The sequence below is a fragment of the Petromyzon marinus genome, chromosome 30 (assembly GCF_048934315.1).
Source record: "Petromyzon marinus isolate PM22_M1 ecotype Great Lakes invasive population chromosome 30, UKy_Petmar_22M1.pri1.0, whole genome shotgun sequence".
In the NCBI taxonomy this organism is placed as follows: domain Eukaryota; kingdom Metazoa; phylum Chordata; class Hyperoartia; order Petromyzontiformes; family Petromyzontidae; genus Petromyzon; species Petromyzon marinus.
The window spans coordinates 7,735,871-7,762,533 of NC_133696.1; the positions used below are offsets into that span (position 1 = coordinate 7,735,871).

General features: G+C 50.7%; 1 protein-coding gene across 3 annotated transcripts in view; it reads left to right on the plus strand.

Moving 5' to 3' along the window:
* LOC116947535 (neuronal cell adhesion molecule-like) overlaps positions 1-26,663 on the plus strand; it is a 214,446-nt gene that overhangs the window by 20,167 nt on the left and 167,616 nt on the right. For 2 of the 3 annotated variants that reach the window (XM_076070665.1, XM_076070666.1), the window contains exon 1: positions 8,810-9,009. The exons of the other annotated variant lie outside the window; for it this stretch is intronic. The gene's annotated coding sequence lies outside the window, so the exon portion shown is untranslated. Of the gene's footprint in view, positions 1-8,809; positions 9,010-26,663 lie in introns of those variants that run through there. 3 annotated transcript variants of the gene reach the window in all.

Consider the following 26,663-nt stretch of genomic DNA (forward strand, 5'->3'; position numbering starts at 1 on the left):
ACGTTCTTTTGCGCGAGACTCAGCACACGACGTCACTGTACGTGAAAAGGTCGCCAACTCGTACAAGCACGAGTTGACGGCCTGCGAGCGGCGAGCGAGGAACGGTGTCAGGGTTGAGCGCTGGCCGTCAGACGAGGATCCATGAGGTGAGTGTCGCGGGAGTGTCCACATGAACCCCTCGCCTCTAGGACGGGCTGCTCGTCAGCACAAAAAAAACAGAAGCGGTCTTCTCTCTCCTTTCGACTTCGCTCTCTGCCTTGCGCCGAGACAAGTTCCTTGCGTTGCTGCTGGGCGCAGCATCGATAAGAGGGCCCCATCTGGTCCCCGTCTCTCGGTGACAGCGATGGACGGCGCTGGCACGGAGCCACCAGACTCGCGGTGTCCCGTAAAAAAAACAACACATCAAGTCCGTGAACACACGAGGGGAATTTAAAACACTTACATGCTACCCCCCACCCCACCCAACCAACCATCGCCTCCACCAAAGACAAAGATTCCCCGAATAACCTCGAACAGATTTTTGGGGCAAGTGCTGCAAGCGAGCACCCATGAAGGACAGCAAGGCGCGCGAATAGGCGGGTGGCCATCGCCACTCCCGGCCGCCTTTGTCTCACCGTTGTGCTGATGTTCACACACAGCAGCAGGTACTCGTGTAAGTCTGGGTCGACCTAGAGGAGGCCCAGGATCGGTTCAAATATTCACGACTGTTATTCGCCGTGGGCGGGAATCAAACGCGGGTGGCTGGGTTCCTAGCGCAGTGCGCTAACCGCTGCACCAACGCTGCTGCTACCTCCTCAACCACAATCCCCACCACCGTCGCCACCACCACAACCGCACCCCACCCCCGAACAGACATGCTCAGCTGAACATAATTTTTAGGACTGGCTGTAAAGATTTCAATTATTAAAATTTAATGGCAGTATAAAGCGTCGCCTTGGAGAAAATGCGTTAAGCCCAACATCTGTGTCGCAATTTGTGGGCAGACGCGGAGGGAATCGGCGAATATCGCGCGGTCCGGAGGAGCTCTTCTCTCGCGTGGCATTTCCTAAGTGAAACGGCATTTTTTTTTTAAAGTTCAAGCTCGCTCGCAGTTTAAACGCGCGGATCGCACGGCCAAACCTGTTGGGGCACGTTGCTAGACGCGTCCAATACTATTGACGACCATGCCGCGCACCATCTCTCTCTCTCTCGATTGTTCTTTCCATCATTATTGTCGCGCCGTCACCTCGCTCCGCATCTTCTCCGAAAGGTGCTGCTGTATTCATCAGCGTTCTGAAGTCTCTTTCATTATTCGACTTGTCTGTGTTTGTCCGTCCTTCTGTCACTCACCCGAGTCACGCCCCTCCCTCCTTCCCTCGCTCTCTTCGTCGAGTCGAGCGCTTTGCGTTCCGCTGCATTTGTCTCATGCTTCCCGGACGCCTCGCGCTGCTAAACTCCACAACCGATGCCCTTTATTTCAATTAAACTTACATTGTGTATTTTATTTTAACATGGTAAGAACAAATTGAGCTATATAGCTCTCTTTCAGAAGTGACCCGGCAACAAATGATAGCTCAGCGAAGTGGATTTTCGCGTTGAAATTTATAGCAGCCGAGTACTCTAAACGCTCGTTTCTAAATGTGGAGGGAAAACCCCCCAAATATACAGGCGTTACGGTCGGGATCGAACCCACGACTTCCTGTATATCAGGTGAGGTAGCTAACATCTTGCCACGGTGGCACCCAAACTTACCCAGGAAAATCCTCACTGAGTCTCTAGACTCTTTTCCAAGAGGGTCCTGCTACCACAGGGATGTTTGGCCAAACTCGGCAAACGAGCGCTTGGCTCTGTGCATGCGAGGAAACTGGAGAACTTGGGGAAAACCCCACCGCGCCATACGCCCAAGGGAGTAACCCAAAACTTCGCACGGATAGATTCAGGAATCCATCGCTGTTCTGCCATCTCTCGGCCACTTCCCGGTCCCACAGCTGCAACAGTTGGTGTTCTCATCCAGTCTCCCATCCGAGTACTGATAGTAATTGTGAATAAATAACATTCATAAAGCGTCATTCTACATGGTACTGAAAGCGTTGTAGAAAACAAAATAAATAGATATTTGATCGTTTCCAGAGAGTGAAGAAAATCTAAGAGGTATGGGAGCTGTTTGAGTTTGTGTCGAATTGCTACACAGGTGATGATGATGGTGGTCCCGTGTCGCCAGTTGTCCGGCTACTTTCCACGGGAGATTCGTGGTGGTGCGTAAGCAGCAGCAGAAGCAGCAGCAGCAACAAAGCAAAAGACAATAGGAAAATTGCACAAACTAACAAGTGAGAACAGGAATGCTAACCAGGTCTCAATCCCGCTTTGCTTCCAAAGTACTGAGGGGCATCGGACACTTTCAGGGCCATTTTTTTTTCATTAAAAAATACATGGTCTGAAAAGTGATCAGGTAGCTCGCAATGGGCCTGCAGTGAGCCTGCAATGGGCTCGCAATGGGCGTGCGTGCGGGAGAGACAATGAGTCGGCGCCACTGGGACGAGGAGGAGCGAGCCCGGCCGGGTCTCAAACAATCGTCTGCGCAAACAATCGTATGCGTTCCAGCAGGAGACGGGGTCCCCCAGGCCTATGACACGTGGAATGCGCCCGATCTCCGTCAGATTCTCTGATGCTGAGAAGGGTCCAGCCTGAGCAGTGCAGCAAGTCTGGACTGCGACCAACGTCAAAAATAAACATCTCACGCAGAACCTCCCGGTGTGAAGCTTCCACGCCGCCATCAACCGAGTCAGGACCAGGCCACGTGACCGATGCGGCCACCTGATGCCACGAATGGCTCCGACAAAGATTCGGCGGCCTGCGAGTGGCTCGGCCGCCGATCCCGGACCGTCGACCCACACCCTGGACACTGGCCGCTGTCTCTGCTGCTTTAAAGGGGGGCGATGGGCGAGATCCACTCTGCTTCTGAACAGGCAATTGAGTGGATAACAAATCTAAAATGACACCTTTAATCTGCCGCTTTGAAGGAACAAGAAGAAGAAGAAGAAAGAAGAAGAAGGAGAAGAAGAAGAAGAAAGGGCCATGATTGCCTGACATCACGATGTGTTACAAGAGAATGAGTGACCTCCATGCGCAGGACGAAGATGGGTGTAGTAATCGTAGTTGTCGTAGGCGATGTGGGCAGTGCAGCTCAAACTCTGCTGTTGTCCTGCGCTGAAGCTTGGTCGATTATCCGTAATGGCCCACAATGGGGGGAGAGGGGGGTGTAGGAAAGCCCTCATCCAGCAGTGGATTAAACAGGGAGGGGCCTGTAGCGGTTAGTACAGAAGCCATTGTCTGGTGTCATCAGATTATATGTGAGGTTTTCTTGGGATAACAAGCTTGAATGAATAAATAAATAAATAATGCTGCTACTTTTATTTTATATAGCGTAATTCATGCTAATATCATCCCATAACGCTGTACATTCATTATATATGAGGACCAAATCCCGTATAAAGCCGCTGCTAAGCGAATGAAAACCCCTACGAACAAGCAAACATCTAAAATTCATAATCGAATTAAGAGATGGCACCGAAACACAGAAAATACGAACAAATATATAATATTCTGATTCCAGTTTCCCCAATCTAATTGGGAGGACTCTGCTGGCTGAGGGAGTTATGCAAGGAGGCGACTTCACCTCCCCGTGACTTGTCTAACGACATTTGGGTCATCATTGGGAATTTTAAAAAAAGACATTTGTGAAAAATCTGCTCAATATACACGGAGAGTATAACTCCCAAAGCCGGATTGTAATTGGGATGAAAGCCCTTCCGGTTATAGGGGCATTAATGCACGTATTGATCATAATCCTCATACTAAAATCACAATGATAATCATGATAAAATATACACCGTACATTATTTTTCATTTATACGGTGGTACCGTAGTTAGCGCACTTCACTATATATAAAAAACGGCGATCCAAGTTTGATTCTCAGTCACGGCTAACATCAGTCGCGAGTGACATCTGTACCCGTTCTAGACCCCCCTGCCCCCCCCCGCCCCCCATCTTTACTGACCTCCACTGACCAGCAGGGTGGACGTATGGTCAAACAATGCCCAATGACCCACCACAGCTTTTGTCTTCAGTTTATTGTCCTCCCCCCCCACCCCACACCCTCACCGATTGACAACGATTGCCGACGTACGGTGCGAAAGAAGTCCCAGCAAAACATTGGCATACGTGGCGCCTTCCTCCAGCGGCGGACTGCAAATAAAGTGCTCGGGGAAGGGACATTCGGAGCGCTGCGCGTGGGGTTCCCGCTGCGCTCTGACGCGTCATCAGAAATGCATCTGAGAAACGCGATCACGCGATCACGTGCACAGGCAACGGGCGGTTCATTAAATGCGAGTAAATTATAAGCTGGGGCGGACAAACGAACACTTTGCGCAGGGCATTGCGATGAACGCAGCTTTTGCAATTTTCCAGTCGATGCAGCGGCTACGGCCAGATGGTTCGAATTAGATTTCATCTTAAACACAAAGAGGCAAACGCGAATTCAACGGCAACCCCCCCCCCCACTCCATATAAACGGCGCGGGGAGAAAATGTGCATCCATAAACGACCACGGTAAATCAGGGAAAGACGCGTGAGGAGAGCTGTCAGAACGTAACCGTCACGAATTTAATTTACCCTCCGGACCCTTTGCGGACGCTGACGGCTTCTTTGACCTCAACGCTTTGAGGGCTCCAGGCAGCAAGCGAAGGGAGTGAAGCAAAATCTCAGCTGCACGGCAACTTCCTGAAGCTTTGTTTACATTTTACTGCACTTTATGCAATCTGCTCCACTGCCTCTACTTGCCTCAACCTCACTTTCCTTTCCAGATATTAAATTACGCTTCATGTATAATTTATACTTCTTAAGGGGAATTCACCCTCTTTACTTTGTCTTCTTCGCTTATGTGTTAAATTGTTGTACATTTTTTGCCCGGATTTGCAGCATTTAATATAAATGTTATCCAATGCACAGCACCACTGGAATTTCAATCCAGAGGTCCCCGATTCGATCCCATCTCCCGGTGTGGCAGCTGAAACAGCGGTGCAAGTCTCTCAAATCCCCTACCGTCCACCCCCAGTGGGCCTTACCTGGACAAATAAAACATCGTTCGTAGTTTTTATCTTTATAGTTTTACCAGGATGGCTGGAAAACAGGCGAATCGATAGGGACACAACAACCAAAGCTCATCCGAGGTCAACTCCGGTTCTTTCCCTCTGAATCCTGGACTCGGTTAGCGCGTTGATTCGCTCGAGAGGAATGGATACCGAATCGAGATTTGCAAAAGTGGTCATGCCGGTTTTTTGTTGTTGTTGCGATGTCACGAATACCCTGGGATCGGCCCCGTCCTCACCCCAGCGAAGCGACCAGCAGACACAGTGCCACGTGGCGCGTGGCACGTGGCACGTGCCACGTGGGCGAGGACTTCTGAGCCCCCTTGCAAGATTCTTCTTCTTTCTAAGTCGGCCTTTGAAGCCCATTGCACTAAAATTGCACCAGGCTGACCTTAGGGCAAATTGTTGTTGCCAGACGTCACCGTCGTCACGGGTAAATGTGCCTGCTGGGGCCATCTTCGATTTGCAAAACAACCAAGGCAGCAGCATCAAGCAGATTCATGGGCTCCGCATCCCTATTTTATTTAATTATTAAATGGGCGCCACGGTGGTGCGATGTTATCTCCCTCGCCTGGTATGCAGGAGGTTCGGGGGTTCGATCCCCGACCCTGATGCCTGTATATTTTGAGTTTGCATGCTCTCCCCGTGGTAGCGTGGATTTTTCTCCGGGCCCTCGGGGTTTGCCCTCCACATTTAGGAACATGCATCGGGATTATTTTTTTTAAAAAAATTGCTTGCTATAAATGTCCAAATGATGGGCCACTTTGTTGAGCTATCATTTGTGGCCACGCCTTTGTGTGAACGCGTCTGGATTACTGAAATGCATTGTATGCCGAGCTGCCTCGTGCACTGCTTCGGAAACTGCAGCTGGTGCAGAATGCTGCTGCCCGCATGCTTAAGACATGTTAGCCGTGTCTAGCGCATAAAACCAATCCTCCGTAATCTGCACTGGCTACCAGTCAGCTATCGCATACAATGTAAGTTAGCTGTAATGATAATAGGTTTTTTACCCTTTTTTCTGGCAATAAAACTGGAACCTTTTCTACAAAAAAATCATGTTTACATTAACCACAATACCCGCAGTCAAAATGCAAACAAAAAACACACACTGATAATGTATGCGTTGTCCTTGAAATTGATTGGTCCACACCAGAGATAGCTTTCTTTAGAGCCTAGTCTCATATGGTGTTCAACCGGATGACGCCCAAAGGCTGTAATGACTTAACAAAGCACAAAACGGCCTTGGTCCTCAGTACTAGCAGTCCCGTCTGGCCCCCCCAGACGTCTGATAGATACATACCTCAGACAAGGCCCTGTGAGCTCAACCTGGAATGTTTCATTATACGCTGGGCGGTAGCAGGGGCCTTCTTGAGTGCGGGCCTAAGATGTTGGATCTCTCTTTTGCCCGCTCTCAGATTGCCTCCGAGCACCGAACAGTTCAGGAAATTCTGCAAGACAATTATTTTTTCCTTTTCGCTTTTCCTTGAGTATGTCCCCTCATTTTGATGGGTTTTTTTTTTTACGTGTGTCTTGATTGTAGGACTCACTTCGTTTAATTCATACTGTAAAGTATTGCGATGCCTTCTTTAGTGGGGCCGAGTTTTTACAAAAAAACATAATATTAATTAATTCATTCATTTAGAAAATAAGTGAATACCTCAGTGGACTTTGGCTGGTGGGATGGGGATGGTGTATTGTTATTTGCACAGTACGTGATTGGATGATTTGTTTACATTTCTTGTACTTTGCACTACTATCATGTTTTTGTACTGTTTGTTTTTGTAACGTTCTTACCCGCCCCTACTGGACATCTGTAAAAAAAGAGCTTCATAGCTCATCGGATTTCTCCAGTATAAATACATACTCTGATTCTTTCCTACGTGCGTTTTGTCCTCGTGCTTGTTTAGTGAGCGGTTTATGATGTCACGTTACGAGATGCCACTTGCGCGATCCCTGGCACGGTGGTGGGGATGGTCAGCAGGCTGGGGGCTTGCAATGAATGTGCACACACGCAGGGTCGCCGGTTCTATCTCGCGCGCCCACGTCTCTCCAGCCAGCGGTACACCAACAAATGGTTCAGTCACAGTCACAGTGCGGGTACTTCCACCTCTTCCAAGACGTCTCTGGTCCAACGTCTTGGATGAGGTCGGCTAAATATCTTCCCTGAAAGGTCTGCCTAGAAGCCACCTCTCTGCGTGTTGGTGGCCCTCTTGCCAGCAGCGACTTGAGCGAGACATTGCAGGGCTGAAGCTCTGTTGTCTTATCTTGAGATCGCATATTTGTAGCCTGCATCGCTGTAGACAAACAGGGGAAGTGGGCATCAGGAGAAGAGAAGAAGACACCCCGCTAATAATCAATGGTGCTCTGTTTGCACAGCGAGTGCCAAACTGACACCAGTGCTGCTATGAAGCATCTCGGCAGTGTATGAGCGCTCTCATGTTTAGGCAGCAACAACGTATGGTGGAGCGGAAGCGTAGTGATTAGCACGGTGCCCTAAGAACCTGAGTTCGATTCCCACTTCAAGGCCAACACCGGTGATGATTACCTGAACCGGTCCTGGACCTCACCTGGGTCGACTCAGCCTAAAATGACTACCTGGTGCGGTGTTTAAACATCGCCACTTGGGAGACAAAGTCGGCCTGGAGTGGTGCTGGCCACCCACCCCCTCGCGTGCTGTTCCGGCCTTCATAGGCAATCGCTAAGAGCACGTGCCCCAAAAGTGTGTTGAGGCTATACTAGGAATCTTTGTCTTTGTATTGGTACTGCAGTGAGAAGTGGTGATGGTGATGCGGTAAGTAGTGCCCTGTGCTACAAACCCGGAGACCTCAGTTTGATTCCCAGCCGCTGTTACCATCAGTGACAAGTGATATCGAGTGGAGCGGTTAGCGCGCTGCGCTACGAATCTGGCCACCCAAGTTCGATTCCCGCTCAAGGCTTTATGGTGGATCTTTGCCTTGTATATGTGCTGAACTTCTTTCGCACTGTACATAGCCAACCGTGCTAATCGGCGATGCGGGGGGAAGGACAACAAACTAAACACAACATCAGTTCTAAAGAGATGAGTTTGTCAATCGAGATGATTTAAAAGTGCATAACTCCAGCGGCTTCCTGATATCTGAAGGAAGAGAGCGTTCCAGACGGCCGCAGAAGCGCATCTGAAAGCGCGCGATGCGGTGACCACCGCCGTGTTTGTTCGATGGCCAGCAGCCAACAGCCGCTGCTGCGAGGACGACCGCAGTTGGCGTGGTGGTGGTTTACGCTCGCGTGTTCGCGCCGCTCGTCCACTTCTCAGAAGCAGCGGCTGGCAGGACTATTCTGGCTGATTGTTTTTTTCCCCTTCTGCTCTAAGTTAAGATTACACCGACAACAAAAAAAAACACAAAGAACTGCTTTGGATTTGTTTTTATCTCAGTTTGTTTTTAGCTAAGCCCCCCTCCCCCCCCCCCTACTCTTTATCTCCAAGTCGGGGTGTCTTTAAATCTTCGACAAGGCTGGCTTGCTTAGCCCATTGACCTCATTTACAGAGAGAGAGAGAACGGAGAGAGAGGTAGGGCACGGCAACTACAAAAAAACAACACACGCACACGGTGGCTCATATCTGAGCGGTAGCCAATGAGAAGAAGGCTCCCTTGAGTGTGGACTCCCTTTGCAGACGCCGCAGTAGGCGCATGCCCCCCCACCCTCCCATGCTCGCGGAGCGTCCGATCGTCGGCCGCCGCGTCGAGGCGCCCGCTGGGGGTGTATTGGAGACGCGCGTCTCTTGCTGCTGCTGCTGTTGCTGGGCTCGCGAGACTTCGACAAGTGGCGGCCTCTGACGTCGGGCGTTCGTGGACAAAAGGGAGGCTTCTTTTCCGCTACCTGTCGATAACCGTCGGCCCGCAGGTAAATATAGAAGGAACTGCGTACATCCGCAGCTGTGCCGCGCCTGATCTGGGCAGCGCCGCCCGCCCGCCCGCCCGCCCGCCCGCCGATTTGCGCCGCTCTCGAGATGGTATTTTCTCCGCTCTTGATATGGTATTGTCTCCGCTCTCGAGATGGTATTTTCTCCGCTCTCGAGATGGTATTTTCTCCGCTCTTGATATGGTATTGTCTCCGCTCTCGAGATGGTATTTTCTCCGCTCTCGAGATGGTATTTTCTCCGCTCTCGAGATGATGTATTGTCTCCGCTCTTGATATGGTATTGTCTCCGCTCTCGAGATGGTATATTGTCTCCGCTCTCGAGATGGTATTTTGTCTCCGCTCTCGAGATGGTATTTTGTCTCCGCTCTCGAGATGGTATTTTGTCTCTTGCTGTTGCGCTACGCCCGCGTGGTCGATCGCCACGATGTCCCGACCGTTTCGCTCCCAAAGCGCTGCAAGCATCCCAAGGGGAGTCAACCGCATTTCGATGCCATAAACCCATTCGAACCGCGACTCGAACGGTATTGCATTCTGTTCTTCACGGCCAGACGTCTCTCCGGGGAGGTTTCTCATGCCTTGAGTAGCGCGGCCTTGGTGTTTGGATGCGGGCGCGCATGTGGAAGATGCCCGGCGAGGCGCTGATGGCAAGAGAGGGTTAAACAGCTTGGAGGCTCGTTACAGAGCGTGGCGGGGCATCGCTCTGGATGCAAATCGGTAAGACGAGCTTGAGATTGGTGAAGGCAGTTTCACCGGGACGGACATTGGGGTGGCAACGCAACACTGGATGTCCTATGGACAGACCGTCACCCACGACTGGACGGTGGAATTTCCACCACTAGCTCAAGGCTTCAAGTGGAAAATAATCACCGTGCAATGTTCGTTTGAATCGGGGAGAATCGTTGGGAGGGGGTTCTCAGAGATGGGTTGGTGACAAAATCACCCTGAGTGCACCCGATCTCATCAGACGTTCCGAACACGAGCGATCGAAACGTCGTTGGGTTTTTTGTTTGTTTGTTACTTTTGTTATTTTCTTTTAACCCATCCACGTGACTTTACCGAAATACCCAAGAATATATCAGTATAGAGCTCATCCACCCAGCCACTCACACACCTAGCGACCTACCGACCTACCTCTCCAGCTGCCTATGCGCCCGCTCGTCAGCCTCTCCGCTGACCCTAAACTCGCGCGCACAAACGCGGCCCGCGATGCGCTTAAGCGGAGAGAGCCGCTTCACGCGACGGGGAGAGCCGCTTCACACGACAGGGGAGAGCCGTTTATGTGCAGGTGCGCCTGGCCTGCGACCGTGAGATTGTGAAAGCGCGAAGCCACGGCGCCTTGCAGCGCCAGGTGGGCTTGTTTGCACACGTGCTCGAGTCGCACGTCCGGGGTTGTAAAGGAGACTTTGCTGTATCCCCCCCCCCGCCCCCCACGGCTGCCGCTGCCACCACCTGATTTGCAAAGAGGGCGGCCACGTCGACGTTGTTTTTTGAGTGGCGATGATGGTGGTGGTGATGATGTATGGCCAATGAAGAGCAACTGCCACTGCTAAGCGATTTGGCCTTTCGATTGCATTGTCTAAGATATGCCCACTCACTCACCGGCCCATTCACTAACCCACTTACTCGCCAGCCCACCCACGCACCCATTAACTCACCCACTAATCCACCAATTCATCCACCCACCCAATCGCTCACCCGCTCACACATTCACTCATTTACTCACCCACTCACTCACTCACCCCACCACATTCACGTGCATATAGGAGAGAGTAATTTACAATTGTGCATCAGGTGTCTGCATCGTTCGTGGTTTGTGCCGATACGGCAGAGCGCTGTCCATTGTTTTTGAGTTATTTTTGGTTAAGATGCAGTGTCTGTGGGATGAGTTTTGAGCATAATGCGGAGTTTTATTGTGTGATTCTGGCACCTGCCTCCCTATTTACATATCCACTGCCCAACATAAGTACACAACTGCCTGTTAACTGACCTGCCTGTTGTCCTGTCTCTCTGGCTGCTCACTAATCCACTTACCTACATACCCATCTTCCAACACATTAACTTACCTGCCCACCCACCTACCTATATACCTACCTATTTACTTACCTATATAACATCCTACCCACCCGTATACCTTCCTGCTTGCCTGCCTACCAGCTTGCCTGTTTTCATCTATCCTCGTACGAACGGTGCGAAAGAAGTTCAACACGCATACATACGTATATACCTAACTGGTTACCAATTCACTTACGAAGCCGCCTGCCCACTCAGCTACCCACCAACCCACCCGTCCACCTACTGGTCCTGACACTTGATTAACTCGTCCGTTTAACCTCACCGGCCTGACGGAGTTCGCGAGCGGCGTGCTTTGCGAGTGACTCCGTGCTTGCCAATCTGCCGTCGCCACCACTGCTGTTTGTGCCTGTATTGTGCGTTCGGCCCCGCGGGGTGAAGTCTTTACACGGCGGTAGCGTGCACACGACGACGCCGTGAGTCACACGCTGCCTGCCTCCGCATTCACGATTGTTCTGGGCGGAACAATATCATCATCATTACCACCATCGCGGTCGCCTTTTTCATCATAATCGCCGCCGTTACCATCAGTAACAACGACAGTAATAATACAGTTTAAAGGGTTCAGGTGCAGTCCAGCAACCTCGCACATCACCGCCGGCGAAAAGGCCTCTTCAACGAGAAGGGAGCGCCAGAGAGCTCCCTTCTCGAGGCTGTTTTGGCCTACTCTTCCACGCTTGGCCATACGTCTCGGAAGGGGCCTTCCATAAATGACGTCACGCACCTGGGGGGGGGGGGTGTCAGACATTTGTGAGGATGTGTGACGAGGGGGGGGGGGTTGAGAAATGTGACGTCACATCGAAATGCGCAACTTTAAATAAATATAAACAACACGTTCTACTTAATTAAATAGACTTTTTAATAAATGTTTTCTTCGACAACATCAGAGTGCAGCGCCACATTAAATACGCACTACAATGACAATAGTTTAAAGCGATTTGAAGCATGTTTTATTTTGGGGGGGTGGGGGGGGGCAGAGCTTTGTGACGTCATATTCGAGGAGGGTTCTGACTATTTATGACTCCGTTTGACGAAGAAGGGGGGTAAAAAATCGTCCAAAATCGCGTGACGTCATTTATGGACGGCCCCTAAGACGTGGGAGTGACCCACACACTCCGCCCCCAACCAGACCGCAGGTGACCTGCCAGTCGATCGACCCCGTCGCAACCGTGAATGCCGCTGGCTGGACAGAGGCGGTTGGCGTTCGTTTGAACTTTCAACTGTCGCGCCACGAGGTCGAATCCCCACCGGCGATTAGCACGGTTGGCAATATGTACGGCGCGAAAGACGTTCAACATGCATGCGTACTTACAACCGGGCGACCTGTGCCATCGCAAGTCCGCAGGCGCTGCCCCATGACACCAGGCGCAACAACAGCAACGCGGGGAAACACGATAAACCACAACAACGACGCGGTATATTCTTGGTTCCTTCGGTAAAGTCACGTAGAAGGGAAACAATAAAATAATAAAAATGTAAAACAATACAATTCTTGTTGTGGCTTTCACACCTGATGACGATTGCTTGTGTTGCAGTCGAAACGTCGTGAGAATTGTATTGTTTTATATTTTTGTCGTTTCATTGTTTCCCTTCTACGTGACTTTACCGAAAGAACCAATAATATGAATTCCTGCAGTCACGAAAGCTTTAAATCAACATTGAACGACGCGGTAACCACGCTTCACCCCCACGTGAGAGCCGCACAACCTGTGGGTGCGTCTGAGGCTCGGCTGGCGCAGACAAGAGCCCAGCACTGCCGAGTTGGCATCGGCCAAAGGTCAAAACCGCACGTGCGGCCAGAGCCCTTTAAAATAAACTCCTGCACCTGTGCCGTGCATACAAAAAAACATTTATTGTACAATTATTTGCTGGCACGGTGCATTGTGGGAAGGTTTGATCCTCGCGAGGACAAGCGTGTCGTCAAGCGGGGACGCCACGGTGGCTAGGAGATGTTAACTATCTCGCCCGGTATACAGGAAGTCGTGCGTTAGCAGGGACGCCACGGTGGCTAGGAGATGTTAACTATCTCGCCAGGTATACAGGAAGTCGTGGGTTAGCAGGGACGCCACGGTGGCTAGATGTTAACTATCTCGCCTGGTATACAGGAAGTCGTGGGTTAGCAGGGACGCCACGGTGGCTAGATGTTAACTATCTCGCCGGGTATACAGGAAGTCGTGGGTTAGCAGGGACGCCACGGTGGCTAGATGTTAACTATCTCGCCTGGTATACAGGAAGTCGTGGGTTAGCAGGGACGCCACGGTGGCTAGGAGATGTTAACTATCTCGCCTGGTATACAGGAAGTCGTGGGTTAGCAGGGACGCCACGGTGGCTATATGTTAACTATCTTGCCTGGTATACAGGAAGTCGTGGGTTAGCAGGGACGCCACGGTGGCTAGGAGATGTTAACTATCTCGCCTGGTATACAGGAAGTCGTGGGTTCGATCCCGACCCTGACGCCTGTATATTTTTAGTTTGCATGTTCTCCCTGTGGTCGCGTGGATTTTTCTCCAGGTCCTCCAGTTTTTCCCTGCACATTTAGAAACATGCGGTTAGAGTATTTGGCTACTATACATCTCCACATGATAAACCACTTTGTTGAGCTATCATTTGTGGCCAGGTCGCTTTTGACAAAGAGCTATATAGCTCAGTGGGCCTTACGGGGTAAAATAAAAAAAAGTTAAATAGTTAGTTAAGTCACAACCACCACCTGCAAGTGCATTCCAGAGGCCAATCACCACGCCAATGTAAAATACTAACAGCTACGAACAGTTAGTTTTTTTCATGTAATTCTCATCAGGTTCCATGGTGTAAAGTGCAGTCACCAGCCCTTAATGTCAACTCTATCTGTTTGGCATGAAGGAGGTCCATTGTCCCAAACGTCACCTGTTATATATTTGTGTCCTGTTAACGGTCACGGGTTTCTTATATATGCGCTTATGCATCACTGCCAACGCCGTGTCACCAAATTATGTGATGCTGACCTGTCACTTGCTTAAAACTGCACTTGCAGTTGGATTTTATATCATATATCCTTCTCTGTTTACATATAACTACTAAAGTATAGTCATCCTACGTCTGTTAAATGTTTCTCTAGCTTAAATATTGTAACTGTACGTTGTGATCAGTCTAAAACAACATGCTCAAGCCGACTTGAGCACTTGGTTATGGCACTTGGTTATGGCTGATATCAGAGCGGTGAGTGATATCGGGGCCGGTCCTGGGCCTCCTCTAGGTTCACTCAGCCATAACCAAGTACCTGGTGAGGCACGTACATCAGCAATGGGGGGAAGACGAAGGCCAACCCGGCGGAGTACTGCTCACACTGCCTCCTCGTGTGCGATTCCGGACTATAATCGGCGCTCACTGACAGTACTTGCCACCTCTAACATTCTGTGTAACCAGGGGGAGGGGGGTGGTCCTTGTGTTTTTATGTGCACGTGCACACGTGCATGTGTGGACATGCTTCATCAATGTGCCCGCAGGGTGAGCATGGCACACTAACGTAGCAACGCTATGGCAAGAGTGTGTTGATGTGTGTGTGTGTACAGCCGTCGGTTTTATTCTCTCTGTGATGCAAGATTGGAGGACTGTGGTTCGCGTGGAATTCTGGTCAATCACTTAGTAAAACCGTGCGGCCTTCTGAGGCCGCGGCGTCCACCTTCCACAGTTGCCAGTCTCGTAGGCGTGAGTCCATGCGGTGGCGATCGTGGATCCGAGTGTCCCGCTTGAGCTGACACAGCCACGTGGGGGCCACGTGGGCGTCCGCGTGGTCTTCTCCATCCTGGTGGAATTTACTACTTTAATGAGCCAAGAATGTCTCTGTGTCCCGCGCGTGACGTCGCTCCACGTCGGCCAGCCCCCCTCATTAATAATCATGAACATGTGACGTCACTCCACATGCCACACCCCTCTCCAATAACCATTAGGGGTGACTTCACTCCACATGGGGCAACCCCCGCCCCCCTTCATTAATAATCATGAGCTGAATAATTTCTCTATTGAATGTTTCAGATTTACTGCAAACATACACCCGTCCTTGGACGGGCAAACAAGCTAGTAATAAATAATAAGAATACTTTGAGTAATGTTTTACTTAAAGCTTTCGTGACTGCAGGAATTCATATTCTATGGGTCTTTCGGTAAAGTCACGTAGATAAGTTCAAACCTATCTACGTGATAGGTTCAAACCTATCTACGTGACTTTACCGAAAGACCCAAAGAACATAATAGTTTTAGTACTTGTAACGCGGTGCCATCGCACGGCATTCGCTGAGGGGCGCTGGCCGACGTGAAGCGACGCAGAGGCGCGTGTTCCTCACGCCCAATTAACGTGGTTGGCTACGTACGGCGCAAAAGAAGTTCAACGTACATACATTGGCCAATTACATTGGGAGAAAACCGCACCAGGAGAAAACCTACGCGTGCGAGGAGGCAACACTCTATCCTTTACAGACGGAACAGGTAGAGTCCACGTCGCTGTTCCATCTTCTCCCGGCATGCCAGGGTATGGCACCTCCTTTACAACCCATGGCCCACAACGCTGCTGAGTCCTCGTGCCGATGTGAACAACGCCAGTCAGGCCTAGCAACCCCAGCGACGGCTTCCTGGTAGCTCGCTGCTCAAACAAGCAAATGGGGCCAGCACTGATTTTTTTTGAGACAGCGGTGGAAATTCCACTTTGCCATGACAAGAGATATTTTTTTTATCTAGAAGATTACCGCGATAATCCATGCCAAAGTCTCTTTTGTGGAATTGGTGGAATATCCCAACGCAGGCCCGATCCTCCTGAGAAAATATTTTTGAGACCCTGTGAGGCTTTGCTGGGTAAATAAACGGCATCTTAAATACATTGCATTGCTATGCAGTATATACACATACGAAATCTCATATGACCTCAGTTAGTTAAGGCAAGTTCAATCAAACATTTGTCAATTCTCAAAATAGCATTGAGCGACAGCGCTTTGTAGACTTTCCAGAGCCAGTGGGGGAAATTCCACATTCCTATGGTGAATCCTAATGGGGCGAAAAAAACGACAAAAAATTCGGGGTGCACAAATGTTAACGAGACGTCGTTCATTGTGGCTCCATTTGGAATTAGACCTCGCTATCTGCGTGCAGTGGTATCTATTCCAAAGTTAGTATTTTCCTTTGACTCAATTGCAGCTGGAAGGGCGATTCCACCTGGTGCCCACTGCCCCCCCCCTCCCCCCAAATGCTCCACTCCCCCTCCAATGCCCCCCCCTCCACCCCTTCGACGAAGGCCAAACTTTCTGGGCAACCTCTTTCTCAATCCCCCAGCGGGGAGCGAGCGAGGCCCCTCGGCGCTCCCGCGTTACTCAAGGCCGCCGGTCACGCGTGCCCCGCTCGTATGTCAGGGCCAGCCCCGCACACAATGAAGCATCGTTTGCCGCACAGCATTGTCGGCAGCAGCGTCCCCTTATTGGCACGCCTTCAAATCCGCCACGCAAAGGTCAAATTAATTTTGTACGCGTCACGGCCACGCTCCGCGCCGCGGCGCACGGCACAAATTCTGCTGAAGTTTCGATTTTCAAAATTTTCGGTCCGTCAGCAATTTTAATTATTCACTCTGCTCCCGCTCCCCCACCACGTCGCTCACCAATTACCTCCCCGTTTATTTTATTATTCAATTAAGGCGGCAAGGTTGTTTGGTTAAGGCCATGAGCTACGGCGAAGCAGAGAGCGCGGCGCAATTTCTCCGTAACGGATCCGCGAATCATTGCTGGGGGTGGGGGGGGGGGACGCTGCCGAAACCGTGCCAATTAGGACGGCGACGTCACCGCCGTCACCGAGAATCCTGGCACCGTGCAGCCGCGCTTGCGATCGTCGTGCTGCAGGCAAGCAGCGGCAGCGGTGGCAGCAGCTGGCGGCAGCAGCGGCAGCAGCAGCAGCAGCAGCCCTCGCCCGGCATCTAGCGGGCCCAACGTCTCCCACGGCCCATTACGGGAGCCTCCGTCTCACCGTAATGCCGTTGAATGAAGTCCCCGAGGTGCCGCCTGCCGTTTGCCTGTCCGACACACGCACGCCACCGCCGTGCCGTCACGCCCTGCGAAATCCATTCCTCCGGCTCGTCGTCCTATTATTATCGGGTGTGGTGGGGTGGGGGGGGAGAAGCGGAGGGGGCGGGTTTGTTGGAGGGAGAGAGACGGCTTTAATTGGGGCTTTTGTCGTGAGATTGTCACATCTTCGCCAGGGCGCAGCGCGTGTTAAGGGGGCGGCCGTCCCGCGGATTAAACGAGGGATTTTCAGGGTCGCTCGTTGTGGACGCCGATATTTTTGCTCGCGAAGGTGAAGGCCGTGCGCTGAAAAGTAATGACGGACGTGGGGCAAATGGTGGGCGGACGTTTGGTTGGGTGATAACGGATTCGTGGGGCGGTGGAATTATCCTGAAGCCAAAATCCAACGCGCTTCTCCAATAATTCTACCAATGTGGAACCTTTGATGAATACGATTTTTTAAAATTATAATAATCATGCCTTTTTGTCATCCAAAAATGCCTCGCTGAGTCTTTTTCTCTCGGAGGGCTCTCCATTGGAACATTTGGGGCCAATTGCATTAACGAGCGTTTTGCTACACGAGTGAGGAAATCAGAGAAATCCTGAGAAAACCCAACACACAATCCAAACTCCACACGGATAGATCCAAGAAACCATTGCTGTACTGCTGTCTGGTCTCCTTGCATTCCAAGCGTGTAAATTATGATATTCCCAGGTATTCTGCCATCAAAGTACCGACCAGGCTCAAACTTGCTTAGCTTCTTAAATTAGTCTAGACCGGGCATTATGGGGCCGATTCATACTTAGTGTCTTTTGGGTAAGATCGTACCGCAATAAATAAGCCTCCACCACCTGACAGAGCAAATCAAATCAGCAGGGTTACAGTTAAGAAAAACATCCGTTAAACCGACACGATCGAACCCAAAGTGAACCATTTATGAATTGTAACATTGCCTGACAAAAGCCTAACTATAAAATAACAGAAAGTAACGAGAGAAATTTGCGCGTTGTTAGCTCTTACTCTGCCGCACCGGTTTTGACCACTGGATTGCAAGTTATGGGTGCTTACCTGTTACACCGCGGCTGGAAGCATATTGGATTCGTTTTTAGTATGCAATGGCTATAACCGCAAAAAATAACCAACGCCGCACCCCGGTCCATCAACTCGGTTTGGTTCCTAGAAAGCTTCGTGCCCGACGGGAATCCCCGGCGCTCGCCTGTTAACGGGCACAGCGCAGCCACGGTTCTCGCGTGAAGAAAAAAACTCCAGCGGCCCATCCCCGTCGCGGCGCCCACACAGTTTGGTAGCAATACAAGCGGCACTGCTCCCCCCCTGCCCCCCCGCCCCTCCACTCCGGTGGCACGGCTTCCAGAGGTCGAATTCGGTTCGACTCCATCTCCCGGTGCGGCGGTTGAAATAATTGGGCAGGTTTCTCTGAGCGCTCGCCGTGACCTTGACGAGGCCGCGTGTTTTGGGGCCCGGGACGCGTTGTACCCCCGAGATCATCGTCGCCGGGGCTCGTGATGCTCGCCGCACTCGCTGACTATTGCTGCTGGAATTTCAAATATCAATCCCCTATTGGCTCGTTGTCAAATATGTTTGGTGCGGTATACATTTTTTTTGTAATCTCTCGTTAGAGTACATTTTATCGAAAGAGCATGCCGTTAACAGGTCAGTTTGACCAGCACAGGTTGATTGCTGCCCCTGTGAACGCAAGACGGCACGTGCGACTGGCAGTCAGAAAGTATCCGAGTTAAAATCCCAGTTAAGGTTAGCGGTCGACTCAACCCTTCATCATCATCATCATCATCCCTCCAGGGTCAATAAAATAAGTGAGAAAAATCTGAATCAGAATGTATATTTTTTTCAGAATATATTTGATCCTGGAGGAATCCAACGAGCTGTGAAGCTCTTTTTCACAGATGCCCAGGTAGGGGCGGATTAGAGCGTTACAACAAATGATGGCCACGCATGGCTTCAGAAACGCTTTCCAGCGCGCATTCTTTCCTTGGGAATATTTAATTGGCGGAACGAAAGCTGACGGGGTAGGTGTCAGGGTGACAAAAGCCATTGCACGCTTACAAAAAATATTCCCTCTTACTCTCTGGTCGGTGTCTCCCAGACTCTGGGCAACAATTTTGCCAGCGTTTCAACCGGGGAAGCCGCGAAACAGGAACACGACTGCACGCTGTAGATTTCGCGTTTCAAATTGATTTGTTTAACCAGGTGAGAAGGCAAGAAACAGGGATGAGTGGTCACAGGTCACCGAGGCGAAACAAGCAAAACAAAGTACGGCCAATGAAGCAATCAGGGAAATCAAAACTAACACAGCCTGGCCGCGTGAGACATTTAATACACACCGCACACATACGCACACCAAAGACACACCTACACGCGCACACACATCAATGCCAAATAATAAAACTCCGTCCAGGTTGGTTCATACTGGATCTTCTTTGTGCGAGCTATAGTTTCGCCCACCACCCGCCCCCGTTGAGATCAACATGGACAGAGTTTAATTCATGAACCCTTTCAGACTTCGTTTGAAAGCGTTCATAAAACCGAGCACCACTTTGTGGGAAGGCTATAACAGTTGTTGGGTGCGTGTACTCAGCCCCGGCGTGGGAACGTGGAATTTCTACCGTCAGCTCGGCACTGTAAACGGGAGATGATGAGTGTCAGCCGATGCTCACGTGATTGGGGGGACCACTTTAAATACAAATGTTCCTATACACACGTATGCGCTGGTGAGCGACAACAAATATCAACACATTTGTCATTAACACCGTAGCCCCAGAGGGAGATCCAGAGGGCCCCTCGAGATGGTATTTTGGTCTACTCTTCCAAGCTGGCTAGATGCATTGTAATAGGTGTAAGTACCCGCACTTTACCTCGCCACACGTGACCTGGCGATCGTTGACAACGATAGAGGCTGATTTAAGAAACCTTCTCACGATTTCAATTTCCACGCTGGGTATCGAATCGCACGTTGCGTCCTCTGGGTAGAAACAAAAAAAAAGACTCGCATTCGCCTTTAAAAAAAATGTTAAACATATAATGGGCGATGTTTCGGGCAACGGGCTTTCACAGCACACAGAGAGAGTAGCGAGGTAGAGAGAGAGAGAGGCGGAGGCCTCTCTATGCGCTGTGAAGAAGGGCCAATGCATGTTATTTACTTTATTTTAAGGCCACACGCTGTTATTCACGAATGTGTTGAGCTGTGTGGCTCTCTGAGCTCGTGCACCGCTGCCAATGCAGCATCATCACTCAACAATGAGTTTAATTATGAAAATAAACAAGGTCCCCGCGTTATTAAAGTGATATGATTTAGGCAGCAGAACGATGCCATGAAACTGCACGCGCGCACACGTGCACCTGGTTGTGCGAAGGTTGCATTGTACGAGACTCATCTCGAGTGTGTGTATGTGTGTTGAACTTCTTTCGCACCGTACGTAGCCAACCGTGCCAATTGGGAGGTGTAAACACGTGTCGTGCAGAGATGTTGAGAGTTTAGTTTCTAGTTGATGTCGGTTCACCACTGGGATTTTTGCACACAGCGTTGGTGTACGGCACTTTTTATGGAATATTTTGCTGTTTTTTCCTGGATTTTCTGTTTGCACAGTCACATAGTCACTTTAAGATGTTTTCTTGTTCATGTTTTTTGTTTGTTGCGGTTACACCCGATTCAAGAGCCGAATGGCTCAAAGGGCTATACCAAATAAATGAAACTGAAACTGAAACCAGGTGGTGAGAATTCAGAGAGGTCAGAAAAGAGCCTCATTTGACAGAGAGTTACCTGGGTCACCAAAATTGACAGAAGGAAAACCAAATGAAGCGACTGTACGCCAAGGATGCGTTTAGAAATCGGACCAACAATAACTATCAAGTGAGAAACTGCAAAAATAGTGCGCGGGCATAAATAAGTTTTAAATCAAAGTTAAATATTACCTTCCCGGCAGCGGAAAATCGGTTTGGGCGGATTATTTTTAAACCGGTCATTGTAATGTAGTACTGTAGTGCAAGTACCAATGTGTAAAACAGACAAGGATCTATGAAATCAAATGCAAGTGAAGCTACGGTACAGAATTAACAGCTCGGCATCGAATTGTGAATTGGATGTCAGAGTAACCAAGGGCATCAACTATTTTTTCTATTACTACCAGGTAAGGGCCACTGAGCTCTATAGCTTTTTTTTTTCTACAAGCGACCTGGCCACAAATGATAGCTCAACGAAGTGGCTTATCACGTGGACATTTATAGCAGCAGCCACATGATCTAAACGCGTGATGATGATCATACTGGTAGGAAACGTAGTGGACTGGAAGCCCAACCGGGATTAATTCACAGGAGGCACCGGATTAATTGTGGATGTCTGTGGATGTCTGTCCACGTGGGAGGGGTGGGGCTGGGTGGAGAGGGGAGGGTAGGGAGGGGCTGGGTGGGTTGGGGAGGGGCTGGGTGGGGCTGGTTGGGGTGGGGCTGGGTGGGTAGGGGCTGGTCACCCCGTGGTGCCCTTATATGGACTGTAAGCCCAACCGGGATTAATTCACAGGAGGCAGGGGATTATACACTGCACTTTCTGGTGCGACCTCTTTTACACTGCACTTTCTGGCGTCGTTGTATAATTCTGCTCACTTTTCATTTTGCTTTCTTCTGCGCACGACCCTAACAAGTTTGGCTTAAATATCCGTACATAATTACTTCATAATTACTTCAAAATTTCCTACCAGCCCCCTCCGCAGGAATGTGTTTTTTTAAATGTGAAGGATAAAAATCGGAGGTCCCGGTGAAAAATCCACACGACCACGGGGAAAGACATACAAACTAAAAATATACAGCTGCCAGGATCGGGATCGAAGCCACGACCTCCTGTATACCAGGCGAGGTAGCTAACTTCTCAACAATGCGGCGCCCAAGTTTGAGAGGATCGAATTCCAGGTGTTTGGGCCATTCGTGGAGAACGAGAAACAATGGGAGCACCAGGTATGCGTCAACATCTTGCCTCTGCTTGCTCCTAGCCTTTATGGAATGCGCTCGTGAAGATCATTCGAGATTTTAGTTTGAAAAACTTAAGGACACGAGGATTACGCGTACAAATTTCCACGCACGCAGTTCACACTACTGTCTATTTAATAATGATGATTATGATGAGAAACATGTCTTACTCAGTCCGTTGCTGGCTTAAAGCTTACCCATGTGAATCGTGTCGTTCATGGAGAGATGTTTGACCATACCCCACCACACTGGGTCTGGGGGGGGGGGGTGCGAACAGGATCAACAGAGGGGGGACGAGGTCTCGGGTTGTTAAGTCTCCATCAAGTCCCTTCCACCCCTCTCTTCACCCGGTGAGGGCAAATCAACAATTCGTCAACACCCGGGATTTGATTGCAGCATCGTTCACAACCGTAGCGCCCACGACGGCCAAGGTGTGGTATTTTTTCAGCCCGTAGCTTTATCGACGAGGACTTTCTCGGACGCAAAAAATGTATTTTCTTGCAGAATGCGCGGACGTTATCAGTACAGGGTGGTAGAGATGGCGGGTGCTGCTGCACTTTCAGACGTGTGAGTCAACATTTTAATCTCCGCCAGTATTTAGCAGCAGATGTTCTATACTCTTCGGTTCTTTCGGTAAAGTCACGGAGGTAGAAAAATAATAGATTACGACGTTTCGACCGCAACACAAGCAATCGTCATCAGGTGGGACAACCACAACAGGAAAAAAACTGCTGAAGTAGACTGTGGTTGTCCCACCTGATGACGTTTGCTTGTGTTGCGATCGAAACGTCGCGACCTATTATTTTTATACCTACGTGACTTTACCGAAATAACGAAAGAGTATGGATTCCTGCAGTCACGAAAGCTTCATATCAAGTAGATGTTCTGTTTACTAGGAGTTCTTGTGTGTGGGTGGGGTGCGGGGCGTTGCAGGCTGCGGCACGAATACCGTGCAGGAGAAATTTCGAATGCGAGCGCCGGTGTGGGTCAGACTGTCAACAACCACATTGCAGCGACGTGAAACAGATGCCCCACGAACGCAGTGTTGACTCAAGAGAGGCGTGGGCATGTGATCTCTCCCTCCCTCTCTCTCTCTCTGTGTACAATACAGTATTGTATTGTGGCCTGAGTCACCTAACCTGGGGGGGAGGGGGCGTGGGGGGGGCGGGGACGCACGGGAACCAAGGGGGTCCCGAATGGGGTTGGACCGCGCGATCCCAAGGAGGGGTTTTGGGGCATCCACGGGCGCGATGAACGATGCGACTCGCGAGTCGACTCACGCTCCGGTCAATATGGGGCAGCCTCTGTTGGCTTGGTTTGGGGCTTCTCACGAATCCCCGTCGACGTGGCAGCGGCAACGTCATTAGGCGATGAGACACGCGGGGATCGCGCCGTACGCGGCCCGTTCAATGCGCCCCTTGCATCACCCCGATTGTGATGGAAGAAGGCTTTTATTATTTACTATTTTTATTTTGTATTTTTCTTTTTTCATCTATAATTTGTTATTTTATTTTACCATTTTATTTTTTGTTCTCTATTTACGTGACTTTACCGAAAGAACCAAGAATATGAATTCTTGCAGTCACGAAAGACAAAATTTAAGGCGTCGAATTTCAGACACGGTGGTCAACCAGGGCTCTGTGGATGTTGTTGGCTGTGGCTCTCTCAGACTCTCTGTCTGCTCGCGCGCCACCGTCTTTTGTTCTCTGTTCCCTCCGCGAATCCCTCAGTGGGCCAACAATAACAATAAGTATCCATGTATCCGACCTGACCGCGATTTACGTTACCTGGATTGCTCTGTTGGCCCCCCTCAGCTCAGAAGAAAGCCAACCAATTTTTTTTCGTGGGGATGTTTTACGAACGCCGTGTGTGTCAGTTTGCAGCTAATCTCAAGGCTCAACATTCGACGCACCAAACCACTGCGTATTGCGGCGGGGGGGGGGTGTTTGTTTTTTTTTCCGCGGGGTTTGCGTTGCGCGGCTCCTTGATGTTTCTTTTCGGCAGGCGCCGACGCCATGACCGGCCACGACGTCCCTTCGTTTTTGCTCCGACGTGCTGGAATCTTCTTCGGGAACTGAATGGATTCGAATCGATTTGGTTCCTCAAGAGGCCCCCGCCCTGCACATGGGGCGAAACGTCGGACGTCGTGCCAAACAACACGAGGGCGGTACGCAACCCGAAAACAGATCAAGTGAAAATTAAATCACAGTGATTTCCTGCTCAAAATGAGCGTTGAGGTGCCGAACATCTTACGGCTACAGCCCCGAGCTAATTGTAGAGTTTCCGCATTCCTATGGCGGGGAGCGAGTCTATCCATAGGACAAACCACGGTTTACTTCTCCACCAAGCGGTACCTATTTTATCGACCCTGGGCTGACCACATCTGACGGTCAGTTCAAACGGGGCGGCCTGCCCTAACCCTAACGATCGCTCCAAAGCGCGACACGTAGAGACGAATGCAAATAGCGAGGCGCGCTCTCTTGCTCGCTCACTCTCATGCTCACTCTCTCTCACGCTCGCTCTCAATCTCGCTCTCTCACACACTCGCTCTCACTCTCTCTCACACTCGCTCTCACTCTCTCGCTCTCTCACGCTCGGTCTCACTCTCTCACTCTCTTGCTCGCTCTCTCTCACGCTCGCTTTCACTCTCTCACTCTCTCCCACACTCTCTTTTACTCTCACTCTCTCGCTCTCTCACGCTCGCTCTCACTCTCTCTCGCTCTCTCCCACACTCACGCTCGCTCTCTCACGCTCGCTCTCACTCTCTCGCTCTCTCACGCTGGCTTTCACTCTCTCACTCTCTCTCGCTCTCTCCCACACTCACGCTCGCTCGCTCTCTCTCTCACGCTCGCTCTCTCTCTCACGCACTCTCACGCTCGCTCTCACTCTCTCACTGTCTCTCTCACTCTCTCTCACTCTCTCCCACACTCACGCTCGCTCTCTCTCTCACGCTCGCTCTCAGTCTCTCGCACTCTCACGCTGGCTCTCACTCTCTCACTCTCTCTCCCACACTCTCTCCCACTCTCTCGGAGCGCGTGCCCCGTTCCCTGCAGCATCTCTCTGCCTTAATTGAGCCCTCTGCGAATCCAGGCTCGTTTTGCAAGCGTAACGATCGCTGTGAAGAATACATATTTTGTCTCAGCCGTTACTCCTGATGATAGTAATTGGAGCGCTGAGAGCTACGTGCCCAGCTTCATTATTCTTTGCTTTGCAACTGTATTCTTTTTTTTATATATATATAACTGTTGTTGGGGCATCTTTTAATATCGCGCAAATTACAACTCCCTGTTCAACGTCGCCTGAACTCTGCCACACTTCCGCTCTTCAAATCCCTGAAGCTGCATTTACGTTCGAGCGTGTATTCCATCACTGCGTATTGCGGAGTCTTGAGTCTTGCCTCAGTAAACGAGACCAATCTCAGCGAGGCAACGGCTCAAGGCGCAGCCCTGCGCTTGCTCGCTCACGCCACCGCTGACGGAAGGGCCTCTAATCGTAGGAGCTCTAGAAAGCCTCCCCCCCCCCCCCCCCCCCCCCCAGTAGAGTTGGGACGATTCTTACACGCTGGTCAGACGTCTCGGAAGAGCTTGTAGCACCCCCCCCCCCCCCGCCGCTTTGCCCCCACAACATGCGACCAACGGATCGACAAACTGTGGAGTCATCCGTTCATACTGCGGGGTGGGCAGAGGGTGGATGGATTTAGAGGCTGGCTATACATGACGTCACGCACCTGGGGGGGGGGAGGGGGGGTTCAGACATTTGTGACGATGTGTGATGAGGGGGGGGGGGGGGTTCTGAGAAATGTGACGTCACACCAAAATGTGCAACTTTAAATAAATATAGACAACACGTTCTGCTTAATTAAATAGACTTTTTTTAAATAAATGTTTTCTCCTCCAACATCAGAGTGCAGCGCCACGTTAAATACGCACTGCAATGACAATAGATTAAAGCGATTTGAAGCATGTTTTTTTTTGGGAAGGGGGCAGACCTTTGTGACGTCATATTTGAGGTGGGGGGGTCTGACTTTTTGTGACGCCGTGTGACGAGGAGAGAGGAGGGGGGGGGTCAAAGATCGTCCAAAATCGCGTGACGTCATTTATGGACGACCCCTTAAGGGAACGCCTCGTTTCAGCTGCCGCACCGGGAGATCGAATCGGCGATCCCTGGATCGCGATTCCCGAGCGCCCACCGTCAACACTGCGGCATGGATCGCACGCAGCAGCGACGGGAAGGTCAAACCCGTTTCCGAGGTGGCACTATGCGCACTCGCGACTTCAGCGCCCGTTCCGTCCACTTGAACTCAGAAGCGCCAGCCGCTCCTCGCAACGCGAGATGCGCCGGGCATGGAAACCGACGACGCCCCTCCCCTCCTCCGTCTGGCACCGCAAGCATCCCTCCATCCCTCTCTCATTGAGAAACAGCAACGACTCTTGGCGCTTTTCGATTCAAAGCTTTCGTGACTGCAGGGATTCATCTTCTTTTGTTCTTTCGGTAAAGTCACGTGGAATGGACAGTTCTGTTCCTTCACCTGAAGAAGGCTACTTGTGTTGTGGCCG